The 14,107-nt window shown below is 41.1% G+C and overlaps 1 protein-coding gene across 4 annotated transcripts in view; it reads left to right on the top strand.

Annotated features, from left to right (window-relative positions):
* The window catches only part of RAPGEF2 (Rap guanine nucleotide exchange factor 2), a 181,444-nt gene that overhangs the window by 1,307 nt on the left and 166,030 nt on the right, over window positions 1-14,107 (top strand). The window lies entirely within an intron of this gene.

Genomic DNA, 14,107 nt, shown 5'->3' with positions numbered 1-14,107 from the left:
GCGAGAGCCCTCGCGCTGGGAGAAGCACGCAGCCCAGCACGGGGAGCCGTGGTGGCCGTGCCCGACCTGGGCAGCCGGCTGTCGAGGGACGGCCGGCTGTCTGCGGGGAGTGACACCGGCAGTTGCTCAGGAACCAGTCAGTCAGGTCGTGGGGCCACCGGGCTGGGCTCAGGAGCCGAAACTTCCCCGTGACAGCTGTGTAGGTCCGCGCCAGGTGAAGCGAGCTGGCCAACTTGTGTCCCTGCCAGCCAGCCCTTCTCTCTGCAAGGGGTAACCAAAAAAAATAACTGGGAGTAAGAAGTGACGCAGTGAAAAAAAAAGTCAGCTTGAATGCAGGGACAAAGCTGGTGTGAAGGGCACAGAGCAGAGAGCTAAATCGGGAACGCTGGGGCTGCATTAATGCACCAAAACTTCAAAAATCAGCAGACTGAAAGCCTGCTGTGGCAGTCGCCACAGGAAAAGAAACCCACCCTGAAATCCACGGAGCTGACGCTGGCCAAAATAAGCCGCAAATACAACCAGATTGGTGGGAAATGTAACATGTCATTAGCGCTGGGAATGCTTGAAGCTGGTGATCAGGCGTGCCCTCCTGTCGCTGCTGGTGGGAGCAGGGCTGCCAGAGGAGCAGTCCCCCTGCCCTCCCTGAGCGGCTTGTCCCGAGCTATGCTGCGTAGAGTTTTCTAGTGCTTGCTTTCCACTCTGGAAGTTGTCTCAGTTTTATCTTACAGAGGTATTGGAATTTGAAAGATATGTAGCTATGCATGATAGCTCTGTAATGCAGTTATCAAGTGAAAAAAAAAAGTTTTTATATAAAGATACCTAGACCTTGTTTTTCCGTCCTCCCCAAAAGCAACTTTTTACCATCCTTATTTTCCTTTCCATGTGTTTTCTTTCTTTACTACGGGACCTGGTAAAGGTAGTTACTTATTTTTGGCTTTTGAGAACTCATTAGGTGAAATCATTTAGAGTCAGTAGAGGGTTGGAAAGAAAATATATATGTTTATCATACTCATGTCAGTACAGGAAATAACACAAGAGGAGTGTTAGCATATTTACTGCTTACTTGCATTAACAAACTCAGTGGGACTCAGCTTCTCCCAGATGAGGGAGGTGTAAACTTGTGTTTGACATTACTATTTTGGCCTGGATTGTCACGGTGCAAATTTAGTGAAGTGACTTCACTGCAGGCTCAGATGAGAGGAGTGACAGCAACATAGGAAGCTCTCAGGCACATGTACAGTGCTAATGTCTGTTATCTCTGATAGAAACCATTGGAGAAAGCAAACTTAGCTTTGCATGAGCATATGTAATGCAAAAGTCTCTTGGTAATTTTGAACAGGGCTGTTTTTATGGGGGGAAGTCAAACTATTCTATGACTGCTTCGGGAAGCTCTTAGTGTCATACCTCTTCCATGTGTCCTTGTTTAAACTTTTTTTTTTTTTTTTCTGAGTTTTGTGAATTACAGCTTAACACTCCGTTGCCAAAACTAAAAAAAAAAAAAAAAAAATAAAATACATATACGTAGCCTGTACTAGAACATGTCTGTTGTGTAACAGCTCTCCTCTGTAATTGCTTTATTAAACTATTCATTTTCTCTTTAAAGATTTGAACTGGGAAGTTAATTTAACTACTTTGGGGAATCTGACTTTTAAATGTTCATAAATTACAAATGGTTTTATGCCCTTAAGCTGTGAGTAATAGCAGTCTACTTTTTTTCTCCCAAATGTCATCTTGTATGAAATTTTATAGCTTTATGTCTTATCAAAACCATTTCTTATCAGCTTCATGGGCCACCTTAGAGAGCACGATGTTTTTTTCTGGTGTAGTTTGATCAAATAAAATAAATACGGCTGCTTTTGTTTTCCACTAAGAGAAAACGAACCCTAATCTCCCTCTTTATCTGAACAGCTCATTTGCATGGCATGGTATGTGACTTGCTGGGTACTTCAGAAACTCCACATACTAGCTCACTGTGTTCATGCCACATAGTGACGTCTGCAGGAAGAATTTTTAATGTATGCCTTAAATGTGTTGGGTGCCGAAGGTTTTCTTCTGGAAACAGCCATCTCAGCATGGTAGTGGCTGAGAAGTCACAGCATCAGTGGGCACCTAGCAGGAGAGGGGAGCACTGCACCGCTCCCCTTGGTTGGGTGCTGGTGTGTCACTGCAAGGCCCGAGACGTCTAAACAGGATGCTACTGCTGGGCAGATATTCCCTTCTTGAGTACTTGAGAGGAACAATGGTTTAATTATAGGATGTACCTATGCTTTTTCCAAATAAACTTTCAGCTTGTTCTCCAGTTGTGTTATTTTTAACTCGTAGCCGCTGATAGTGTGATTGTGTGCAAGCTTAAGATAAGCCAGAAATGAGCGTTTCCTTCTTGCTATAGTGATCTCTTAGAAAATAAAAGGGAGGCACTTTAATTTAACAGCCATAGGAAAGAAGTGTTTCACAGGTGAATCCAGGGTAAGGGAATACATTCAGGTTTATTGTGAATATAACTAATAAACTAGAAGTTAGTTGTTAACACCCCCAGAGAATGAAAATCCAGTGTCTGGTGAACCAGTGCTGTCTTTTGGTGGCTCTTAGGTTGTAGCTGGGACAGATGGCTGCAGGCAAGATGAATGAAGTTACGGTAAATTTGTACCTCTGCCATAGAGGTTTTTCTTGCCATGTTTCAGCATTTAACTGGGAGAATAAAAAACAAAGTAACTACTGCGGAAAAAGTGAGACCTTTACCTGACAAAGCAAGTAATGTGTGTGTTTAGCACAGAAATAGCTACAGAATATATCTTCGAAGTAAGGATACATTTTTTCCTCTTAATGTTTACTCTTGAGCTAGTGTTGGTACACAGCATAGCTTCAACAAACTCAGCTGTAGAGTAGGCTGCTTTGTGCCGATAACCCAATCTGAGAACCCTTGTGTAGCTCGGATTCTTTCTTGCGACCTCTCATCGCAGTCTGTCAGAAAAAGTTCAGGAATGTCTGATTCAAAGCTTCCACCATAAATTTTCATGTGCTTCCTGAGGCTGAGGACTTGCACTTTAACAAGCTGCTCGGTGTTTCTCTTGTTCTGAAAGAAAACAGGTTTATTTCCAAGCTTTTCTGAAGGAGGGTGCGTTTTCCCATAGCCCTTCACATCTCTGTTGATAAGGGCCTTGGGAATGGTGAGAACACAGAGGAGTGAAGTTGTTGCTTTTCTTTTTTCTTTTTGCATTACTCCTCCCTGTAACAGGGTGAGTACTCTGTGCGTTAGCAGGTTTTCCTATCCTGTAGGAGTGAGTTTCACCGATGCTTGCAAACACCCGGGTGTGACGAGGGAGCCTCCACCTATAGAGCAGAAATAGCTGGTTTGAAGCCTTATCCTCAACACGTGCCTGCTTTCTCATTGCATCAGGAGGTTGCAGCTGGGTTAGCTGTACAAATCCAAGCTAATTGGAAACTCGGTAACTTGGAAACTGCCGGTTTAACTGTAGCAGTGATAAGCTCAGTGTAATTTCCTACTTCATTAATCGCCTGTTTGATAGAGTTTGCTTTTGAACCCCGCACTGCTGTACCTGCAGGAGCATCTGGAGCTGCTTGGGGCTGGTCCTGTCCCTGTGAGTTGCAGGCATGCTTGTGACAGCCCTGTGGGCACACGCTCCTGCCCGTAAAGCTGTGAGCATTGGTGCTGCCTTTCCTTTCTGTGGCACACTTGCACAGTGAAGCTCCTGAAGCGAGCAGCTTGTGCTTGCTGGGCCTGAAGCCTGGGCACCCACCCCTCAGCCCACGCTGCTCTCACCTGCTTGCCTCCCCCGGTGCCACTCGCTCGGAGCCCTGTCCTCCCCCACCCACACCCTGCCTTTCTTGCGGTCTGTGCTGCTTCGCCGCACCGAGTCGGAGGCGAAGCCATCAGCTGAACCACTGGGGCAAAAAGGACTTGTAGTTCTTGCTTGCCGTGGGAGCAGAGCTAGAGCAGTAAGCGGTGCACAAGCGTTTCCCCTGAAGTCACGTTTCCCCTTCGCAGGGAGGCACGCTGTTTGCTGCGTGCTCAGGGCGTTTGTGGAAAACACTTCACACCCGGGGGGAGAGCTGAGGGGAGGAGAAAAAGATTTAAACATAATCTCAGGAGATGCTCTGTTTAGTTTATACCAAGTGCAGGAGAGGTTAGATAAGTTTTTGTGGAAGGAGTTACTGTTTTTCAAATTCCAAGACTTTAAAAGTCTGTGTGCTTATGCAAATTATTGAGTGGTAGCTCTGATTCATTCTGATGAATTACTGATTTGATTTTGATAGCTTTTTTCCTAAATCAAGATGCTGCCACTTGATCTGTTAGTGCATTTTGAGAATAACTCTATGTATAACGAACAGACATTGCAAGAACTTTGACTTCCTTATGGAGGGCTTTTTGTATCCTCATGAGAAAATATATTTTGGCTTGTGTTTTGGGAATTTTCCCACAGTAGGAGATCTAATTTTTGCAAGGTATTGTTTGGGAATTGAAAAGGAGCGCTGGCAGAAAGATAGCTCCACAAAGAGCCTTTGTGAAGGGCGGCCCAGCCTGCGCGCGCTGTTTGCTGCAGTCAGTGTGGCAGATTTAATTTGCTGGATATATTTTGCATGAAAGGATGTATTTTAGTAAGTCTCGAAATGGAAGTAGTGTTCCAGTTTGCTTGTTCTGAACTTTGTGAAGTACAGAAGAGAGGAAGCCTGCTGCAGCGCTTCTCTTACAGCTTTGTTTTGGGGCTGAAACTGGCTGTTTATTCTCTGTGCAGCTCTGTTCTGCACGCGTATCTGTGGATGGATTTCTTTGTGCGTCTCTGTATTGTCTGACCTGAATAAAAGTGATTTATATCCCATTTTCAGCAGTCCCAGAGAGTTCTGGTTAACAATGATGGCCAGTATGTATATCATTACCTGATTAAAACAGTGAAGGAAAAGGATAAAGTTAAAATAATTTAAGTGTTCTGGGAGAGGGAGGGGGAGAAGGGTCTTTATTCTCAGTCACTAATAAAACAAAGGTGTTTTGCTATCCATAAAAATACCAATACAGCAAAATTTCCACATTTTTATTTTAGTTGCAGGTACTCTGATAAACCCTTAAAAGGACACAATGAAAATCTGCTATCAGTGTGAATTACCTGAGAAAAGGGATTAAGTTTCGTGGAAGGCATGTTGGCCAGGCATGTCTGTTGCCTGTCTTTACTGGGCTGATTGTTTTTGTTTGCTTGTTTGTGAGTGTCTTAAAGTGAAAATAAACTTGGCTTAATAAATGAAAATGCTTATCTAATAATTATTTGTGGTTTGCAAAAGGGGAGATGCATCCTGTTCTCCTTGGGATGATGCTCTTAAATTTTGGATTTTTTTTTTTTTTGTGTGGTTTGTAATTGCAGTTTTTCTTTTTCTTTTTCACGGGTACTTTTGTCTCCCATCTGTCTTACTTTTTCTGCATTTGGAGGGAGAAATAGCAGTGCAGTATTTTCTGTTTGAAATTAGTCATTCAGACGTCTTGTCATATTAACCAAAAAATAAATACAAACTTAGTGGGGTAAGATAGGATGTTACGCAAATGTGGTCTGTAAGCAGATAATGGAAAAATAAGGCAGTACCACCAATACAGCTGGAAGAAGCTTCTGCTTGAGATTTGGCTTGTTTAAACAGAAGGCTAAATCTTTTATGGCACATTGTATTTTTCTAGCAGCAAAGCTTGTTTAAGAGCTTTGTTTCCCATGCTGATGTCTTCTGCTGCCTCACTTGTGCTGATCCAACTGTTTGTGAGGCTACAACATAAACAGGATAAGTGATACAATCTTGTTAGCTGAACAAAAGAAAATGACTTTTGAGAGGTAGGGTGTGAGGTTTCTTCTTTCTGAAGTCTGGGTGGTGCAATGGTCTGCTTTAGATTATGGCTCCAAATGGAAGTCTTGGCGCATCTGAAAGCGCGAAGACTTGTATAAGGTGGAGAATAAACGCTTACATTGTGCATAGGATCTTCTGAACAGCTTGACCTCTACAGAGAGCATGTGGTGCTGTGTTATCAAACACTTTCTTGCAGTATAAAAAAAGAAATGGATGAGACGTTACAAGAGTATTTACTCTTGATGCATTTTCTAACATGAGAATGTTTTTAACCAATGATGCATATGTGCAAGATACTTCTTGAGAGAGGTTTTTTTTTTTTTTTTTTTTTTTTTTTACTAGGGATTAACATCAGAGGAAACTTTTGTAATAACTCCCTATTTCTAGTTTCTTTTTCCCCACTAAAATACAGCAACAGCAGGAAAACTGGGTAGCAACACTATCTTTGTATGCACTGAGCTGGGTGGGTAAGAGATGCTAACGCCTGATATGTTTCTGTGTGCTCAATATTGACTCTTGTCTGTATTTGTGTTGCTTTGTTGTACGGGGTATGAGAAATGGATGCTTGTGTGCTTTCTTCATAAGGAAAACAAAGATATAAAGGGAAACTTAATTTTGTTCGTATGCAAGTTAAGAGGCGCGCACGCCTTTTCCATTTGTTATCTGTTGGGACGTATCTACAATACATACTCTACAATGTTTTTGTTTCGATTTTGAGGTGAGTGCTTAATCTTGTTAGGAAACCTTCCCTTCACCTGAGCAGAAGACTTTGTCAAAATACTTGACCGAGCTGAACTCAGTAGCACGTTGCAGTTGTGTATGTAGCCAGCATGAACTTGACTGGCTGTGTGTATTTTGGCTTTGTCAAAGAAGTATCAGGATACACAGCAGTGAGTATTTAAGTGTGCTTTGAATGGAGAGAGTGTGCCTTGGCCGTGCAGTATTACAGATTTCTTTGTATGTGGGGATCAGAAGTACCCTCCCTGGTCTGTGCAGGCAGGAGCCACTGCCGTAGGCACAGTGCCTGATGGCTGACTGTGTGCTGTCCACTGGCTTGCTGCGAAGGTGGTGTGGCTATGGTAATGAAGAAGCAGTGATTTTGTTTATATAGCCATGTCAATAGTTTTAACTGGCGTTTTGCTGTATTGATTTATGGTGGCACTGAGTGTAGAGATAGCTCTGGTCTTTCCAAGTTAGCAAGTACAAAATCAAAATCTGGTTTAAAAGGTGTTTAGATGTGATTGTATCACCAAGGAGGAGCACGACATGCTGAGCAGACAAGATGGTGTTGTTGAGGTATTACTGGATTCTATGGCAGTTGATTAAAAAGCTTTATTAAAAGAAAAGACAGACACCCCCCCCTAGGCCAAACTCCACAATTTCTGGATGTGAGATTTACAGAGATTCTGTACTGAAGAGAGTGTTAAGAGCGATGCAGGTGCCTGGTGCTGCTGAAACAGGACATGTGGCCAAGATGCTTTGTGCTGCTGGGCTTGCTGTTGGAGCCCTAACAAGATGCTGAAAGCTGCAGAGATGCTATCCATCGGTCTTGACACAAGTTGTGATTTCCTGTTGAAGACAGTTAACGATTGGCTGCTTCCCCAGTGAAAGCAGTAAATGGCCCATTGATTGAAATTACATTAGTACTATGCCTTTGTAAAATATTAATTTAGCTTGTGGATAAAATGCATGTTGGTTTATTGCATCGCTTCCTTTCTGGCTGTAGTCTCAAAGGAGTAAGTAGCAAATGCATCTTAAAAAATGAGAGGAATGGCTTGTGGAGGATGCTGTGTGAAACAAGAAATAAGATCTTGCGCCGGTGTGTGCTATGAGTGCTGGTTACATGGCCTGATTTATTAAACTCTTTTTTTATTGGTGCAGTAGCTAAGTAATTTCTGGAATATATTGCCTGCTACAGAGGTAGTGAGCAGACAGCAAGCACTCCGAGTAAAGCAGTTTTCACTCTGAGTTATGGAAAGGCAATTTTGAGGGTCTCAGTTTGAGTAGCACTTCACGTTCTCTGTTGATCTGCTGTATATGCTTCTACGTGGTGCCCTGAGTGTTGGGGGCCTGTGATGAATCCATTACACAAAGCACCCAGAAATCCTGCCTGGGAGCTGCCCAGAGGGGTCTTCTCTGAAGACTGAGCACTTCTGTGTGACGCAGGTGTGGAAATACACGTGGCTCTGTGAGCCACATGCTGACCAAGACCAGGCACTTGTAGGAAGGAGGGTAATTGTGTTTCCATCCTTATTATGGCTTCTCTGTGCCTGCTGGAAGCTGCTAATTAGGGCTGATGCCTTGTTTTAATACATGATGATTTAGTGGGAAGACGCCAGCTCCTTGGTCACAGGCCACCAAATGACTATCAGATGGCAACACAATTCAAGACTAGCTATTAAAAATGATTTGAAGTAACAACGTCAAGGAAAGAATAATTGGTGCAGAGGTTTTCAGAGGTGGAGGAGAAGAGTTTATTGCATCTCTGCTGTATCTGAGGCAGCCATCTATTTTAGTGCCATGAGCTCTTATTTTACTACACAGAACATTGATGGATAGCGGGTCTCCACTACTCCTAAATCCTCCTGGAGAAGCCTGTAGGGCTTTTATTTAGGGTGACTCTTAGAAGAATCTCTCCTCAGCTGTTGAAAAATGTGTGGACAACTGGGTACTGCTGGAGAACGATTACGTACGTGATGTGGTGCACAAATGCTTTGTTAGCTTTATAAAGCAGTTGTAAGGAACTGGAGCAAAGAAACCTGAGCTTTGCTGTAGCACGTGTTATTGGTCCGCATGGGGAGACGGTGTATTTCTGAATGCCCAGGTGAAACATCAATCCTTTTTTCATTTCTCTCTTCTCTTACTCTTTGTACCTAGCCCCGTACTATGGTTTTGTCTCTGTCCTGTTAATTTGATGTCTTGTAGTTTCTTCTTTTCTAAACCTGGGTTAGTAGTTTTTGTTTTTGCGCCTTAAGGTATTTACCTCAGGTATTTTTCTTTGTAGGAGGAGAGCACTTAAAAATGTCTATTAATTTCAGAGTGGGAAGTAAATTCCTCTTAATTTGCAAAATATAATACAATGTATATTACAGAAATTATTGTTGACTTGTAGAAGAAAAAATAGAATTACAGTATATCCTCGTTTGAGCTGGAATATGCCAAACCTTTAACTTCATTGGGCTGACAAACTAATGTGGCTGTTTAAGGTCTAACTTTCTTATGTGAATGGATATTCTATGTGAGTGTAAAAATAAAGACAAACTAATGGACTTTTCATACTGTCTGTCTTAGCTGGACAGTAAGTGAACGTGTGGCTGTGACGAAAGTAGCACAGTTCGTAGTGACACAACCTAAATAAATCCAGTCGGGTTTTCTATTGACATTGGCCCACGTTTCAGCATAGGAGTTACCTTACACGTCTCTCGAACAAAGGAGGTTTGTCTGAAGCAGGTGTTCTAATGGTTACCCTGGCCTTTACAAATAGTTTTTTGGTGAAGTATTACTTCAGCTGACTGTGGGTAACTTCATAAGGCGTCTTGGCTTATTGCACGTATTTTCTCAAAAGGACCATCGTGGCAATAGCTTCATGATGCTTACTCCCTCTTACATGGCTGTTTATTTTTAGAAGGTACTTGTCACAATTTGTCAGCCACATGCTGGCCCGTCACCTCTGCTGTTAAACAGCTGCTAAAATGCAGTTTCTGGGACGACTTTGTAAACCTCATATAACGAATTAATACCTACCCTGATTGTTCCAGGGTAGTCTTATTTTCACTAGGAAATATGCAGCTTGAGCTTGCCAGCTCTGCCAAACCCATGAAATGGTAGAAAAAAAATAGTCTTATTAAATATTGCGACTATACCACAGCACACTAAATGCAATTAATGTGGTGGAATGGGTGTGAAGGTATCTGGTGAGATGCCTGAGCATGTTGAAAGACTTGGATTTTATTTATTAACAGCAGTGAAACAGGCTTCTAAATCAGTTTGTTGTGAATAGGGATAGGAGGTGGTGAAGAAGTAGCAGTGGCAGTGCCTGGGCTGGTAAGACACGACTTCTTACATGCTGCATTGCTTTAGGAAACTGCTGTCAGGCTTTTACAGGAAAAATGAAAATCCTACGTTGTACAAATGACATCTGATCTCTTCCTTGATTTCTTTCCTGTTTCTTCTATTTATAGATGTCTTGTTTTGGATTTATCTGAAAGCCAGGGTCAGGAAGTACAGTCCTTCAAAAATGCTACTTGTTGTGGGTTTCTGGCATGTCCTCTCCCCTCTCCTTCCCAAAAGGAACTGTGCAGACAGTATTTTTCCACAACAAAGCATGGATCCTCAGCCCTGCAGACTTCAGGCTTTGTTGACAGTGGCATATACTGCTTCACCTCCAGACCCAGAGCTGTCCTGTCTTTTAATCATCCCTTGATGTCCATGTCAGTTGTACATCTGATTAAAATGCAAAAGACATTAACCACTTTATTGGGAAGTGTTACTACTTTGAGCAGTGTCCACGTGTGCGTTGGGATGTGGGGGCAGAGGTACATGGGCTGTATCCTATTTAGCAGGGCTAATTTCCCATGTAGAGTTTCAGATGACTAATTACTTTATTTTAGACTTGGAAAAAAAAAATATATACACACACACACCTGAGGATGCTCAGCCTATGCTTCCACCAGCTGTTTAGGGGCATGGTCTTGGTGCCAACATCACTTTGTCTCTCCTGTCTTGAAGGAGAGGAGAATAAAAAGCCCAAGGTCATGAAATGCATGAAGCCTTTTGCTAATTCTGGTGTAGGAAGAGGTTTTTCCCGAACTTGGAAACAAAAGGCAATTTCTTCAGCTGGCCTTCTGAGAGAGTGTGGCAATTCTGAGGGCAGTAAAGATGTGGGATAGAAGTTCAATGAATGCTTTTGATGAAATAACTGCTTTTGTGGTGGCTGGGGTTCAGCACAAGGTCTTAAATTCTGGCCTGATTTCTCACCAGCAGCACTGCTTAGTCACTCACGTTTGAGCTGTTCTGTTTATGCAGGAAAGTGACTGAACTTGTATGCTCCTGGCATGACTGCTTACAGCAAGAAGGACCTTAAAGTACTCTTGAGGAATAGGTATTGCAATAAGGAATTTAAAAGTAAGCTATAATTGAAAACAACATTACAGTCTTTAACTAAAGGACCCTGCCACCAAGTCTTCCTGTGATGGTTGCTTTTTTCTTTTTCATCTAAACCTGTGGACTTACTGAGACTGCTGATGACCAACAACTCCTTCTTTTTGTCATACACATGACTGTGTTATATTGAATTATTTGTACCCTGTAATGACTGTTTGACCGCTTGACTTTGTTTTATTTTGTTTTCTGCTTCCATATGCAGTAAACTGTTTAAAATCAGAGCTGTCAACAGTAGCTGAATGTCTTTGTTAACTTCAGGTTCCTGTATCTGGCTGTTGTATAACTTTGTATAACGGATGTGATTTGTGTTTAGCACTTTGTGTTTACTTTTAAAGAGACTTTGCAATCTGTTGCCTTGAACTGGTTTCAAGAAAACAAATTGTGAGTTTAATTGTCACCGCTTAACAACTTCATTCTCAGTGTGCAGTGCCATTTGAAAGAGGTTTATGAAACCAGCTTTGCGTGTCTGAAACTTTTCTTAGCTGCTAATTCTAAGTACTGGACAGACTGACTTGAATTTATTCAAAAAGTTGTTACAGCATTTGTTAAGAAACGCTTATGAGCAAAATTTTATACATTCTAACCGTTTTGATGCCCTGTTGGTTGTGATTTCAATTTTAATTCGGTATTTAAATAAAAGGTGAGATAAAAAACAAGTGTCCTTCAGATATGAACTCCAGTGCTCAGAAGGCTTATGACTGGTCCTGCTCCTCTTTTCTTGGGCAAAAGTTCCCATACAATCAGCAGAGAGAGAGAGAGTACCTTATGTGTTTTCACAAATTTACTTTATAGTTCCCATTCTTAAATCTTCACTACAGCAACTAAGCTGCTTTCAAGTTTGTCTTGTATTCCTAATTGCTAGCCCTGTAAAATAATAGGGGACTACACTTAGGGCCAAAAGAAAAATATATCTTACTATCTGCTAGCTCCTGTGCCTTATTTTCCAGCTGTAAAAGGTAGAAGGCTGGTAAGCATCTTTTCAGGTGCTCTGATGTCTGTTGAAACTTGGCCTTGCAGACACTGGAGTCAGGGTGCCTGTAGAAACAAGCTATTGTGTATTTAAAAGCAGAACTGGTAGCTGTAAAGTAAGGTAAGACCCCATGCGTTGGGTGTCCACTACTTTGTTTTATAGTTTTGTGTCTAAATGCTCTCCAAAATGTCAGAAGGAGCACTTATCTTTAAAGATGGATTTTTTTTTTTTGGAAGATGATGATGAAGTAGTGACCATATATAAGTGACTAAAAACAAGACCTAGCTGGTCCGTAGGTGAGCTATTACTGCATCCAGTGACAGACCACTGAACATGGTGGGTAGACTGTGGACACCACAACAGTGTTCAGCAATGACCTGCTGAGGCATTTCAGCAAACTCCAGGTGTAATGGTATGGCCCGTGAGATATCTGCATTGCAGCTGGTTTGGTGGAAGGATGCGAATAGCCTGCTTAGAGCACACCTGCAAAACTCGGTGATGCTGCAGTCATGAGTCATTGAGAAAGTTTTAGTTAGGAGCCTACCATTAAGGAAAATAAATTCATGTAGCGTAGCTTTTCAAACGGATTCTGAGTTAATTCACTCATAAATTCTTTAAGATTATTAAAAGGAAATTTCTAGGGAATTAATTCACCATTTCAGCTTCTCAGAAGATCTGTGAAGAACTTGATTTTACCTCTAATTTATTTTAAAAATAAAGTAAGACCACCTGCTGGCCAGAAGATTGTCTTTCTATGCAAGATAGATACAGAAAATGGGGTGAAAAGCTCCCAGGCAGGGGCTAAGATAGTGACCTAATAAAAAGCCAGGTACAGAAAAAATGCTTTGCTATTAAAAGCATCACCCGTATAGTGGGTCTTCTGTGCGTGCATGTCAGCTTGCATACTATCATCACCTAATTCTGTTTCCTGGATGAGCAGGAGGCTTTTTTCCATTCTCTAATTGAGAATCTCCAGGTTAGTACCAACTGGGAGTTTGTCTGCTCTTTCTGCTGTTTGTTCTCTGTTCTTCTCATTCTCTTCAGCCATCGGCTTTTCTTTCTGGGGATCTTTATTTCCCCTTTGTGCTGCCAGGATTCAGCTTTCTAAAATTCTGAAACTATTCACTTTGGTAATGAACAATGCAAGAAAAATGCTTTAGGGATAAGTAGGAATTTAGTCTGTCATAATCACTAAATTGTACTTGCTGCTTATGGAGATTCCTTTCCCAGCCTCAAAAAATGCTGCTCTTATAAATCCCATATAGTGTCAAAATCTGAAGGATGAGATGGTGATTGCACTGACATCTACTGATGAATTATTTTTAAAGAAAAAAAAAAAACACACCAGCTATTTTTTTGGCTTGTTACTTAGGAAGCCTCTGTTCAATCAGTAGTCTGTGGTTTACATTTGCTTTTTATTAAAAAAATAAAGTTCCTGGTAATAAAAACATGATACTGAAATGGCACACATTAGAAATGGTTTCTGACTGCTTATATTAAAAAAAATAAATAAAAAAAATCTATTCAAACATCTGCTTACACTTGTATAAAATCAAGAAAATGTATTTGCTGTCCTGTGCAGTATGTGTGGTTACTTTTTTTTTTTTTTGCATTAGGAATAAATTATTGCAATTGAAACTTAGCTACACTTAGATTTTATTGATTGATAGTACAAAGTGTTTGAAACAGGAATGTGCTTTAAATGTTCAATTGTGGAAGAGTTGTTATTTTCTTACCGTGATGTCTTCTTCTAGTTAGTTACATTTGCTTCTAATATAGATACAATGCTTCATAATTATCCTCAATTTCAACAAATGGTGTGTTCTTTAAAGAAACGAAACAAAACTTCTGCATGTTGTTTAGGACTGTAAAATACCATAAATGAGTATAACAAAGACATACTTTTCAAACTGGTATTTCATATTTGGGACGAAGGATTGAATAAGGGCAGCAGTTTTAGCAGTCTTTCCTTTGTTTTATTAAGGATGTAATCTATAAAATCAGCTGGCAAGTAAATTATTCAAACATTTGATGCCTGCTTTAAAACATACTTTGTGTGCAAACTTAAGTACAAATGAATATTTTTTTTTTGTGTGTGTGTGTGTGTGGAAATGTTTAGTTGTTTTTCTGTGCAGT

Source organism: Aythya marila (assembly GCF_965140915.1).
Source record: "Aythya marila genome assembly, chromosome: 4".
Classification (NCBI taxonomy): Eukaryota; Metazoa; Chordata; class Aves; order Anseriformes; family Anatidae; genus Aythya; species Aythya marila.
The sequence above is the reverse complement of the archived record's forward strand: the minus strand, read 5'-3'. Positions and strand labels throughout refer to the sequence as shown.